The following is a 1083-nucleotide window of genomic DNA, read 5'->3' on the forward strand; positions in this document are numbered from 1 at the left end:
TTTTTTTTCAATGAACACACACCGTGTGCATCTTAAAGCCACACTGCTTCATTTACGACTACGGTCGGTTTCTAGCTGCCGCGGGGTCCCCCTCTCCAGTTCTACGACGTTTTTAAGAAAGAGAAAAATATTAAAATGAAGCAGAATCGAGTTTGTGGGGTCTGGTCCCTATCTCAGAGAGGAATTTAATAACTTGCAAACTTAAGAAAAACACATTACAGTCTTCAAAAATTCTATTTTTCAATAAAAAGCAGAACTGTGTAGATAGTTTAATTTGTCTGTGACCCCAGGATCTACTTCAGAGGGTCGTGTGTTTTCTTCCCCAAGGGAAGTGAATCCCCGGGATGTCTCGGTGACACTGGCCGCAGTGTCCTGACAAGTCCTCGCAATCAACGCACAATTTGTTTCGAATGAATCCAACATCAAAGCCTTTATTCTCCCCAACGTCACGCTATTATTAAATATAACAGGATGCATACCAGTTTTTGAAAAAATAATAAAAGTTAAAACCAGACAAATAAACAAAGGCACGTGAGTAATAAAAAGGGGGGAGTCCAAACGGACCCCAAATAGTCTGGAAAACTTTTTTCTCTTTCTTAAGGAAACAGTTCCGTTGCTCCGGGTTGTTAAAAGGATTCTCTTGTTTCTCGTTTACATATGTCATATTAAAGATTCAAATAAAAACGCCTCTGCCTCCACAAGACTGCTTCGGTGTCTGGATTCCACGTTTTTAAAACACTGACTCCTTCAAACGGGGACTGTGCTGCCGTGGGTTTTGGTGGGGAGGGGGGATTTTAAGAAAGGGTGGCTTTTCCCAACGTCCTTACTTTCCTCTTTAACTTTCCATTTTGTTTATCTTAATGCGAGGCGTTGTTCCCTGCGAGAGCCTAAGTCTTCTCTTTAGTTAGAAAAGAAAAGAGAGGAGAAAAAAAAAATCTGGCACACACTGGCGCACTATCCACCACCCTGTCATTATTGGTGCAGGCCTGGGAATTCAAGCCGGACCTCCCAGTATTTGCTGCAGCTTGAGGCCACGGTGCCTCTGAAAGGGTTTTCTTTGAGGAATTTCAGAAACTGTTTAAG

This window comes from Suricata suricatta, chromosome 13 (assembly GCF_006229205.1).
Source record: "Suricata suricatta isolate VVHF042 chromosome 13, meerkat_22Aug2017_6uvM2_HiC, whole genome shotgun sequence".
Taxonomy (NCBI): Eukaryota; Metazoa; Chordata; class Mammalia; order Carnivora; family Herpestidae; genus Suricata; species Suricata suricatta.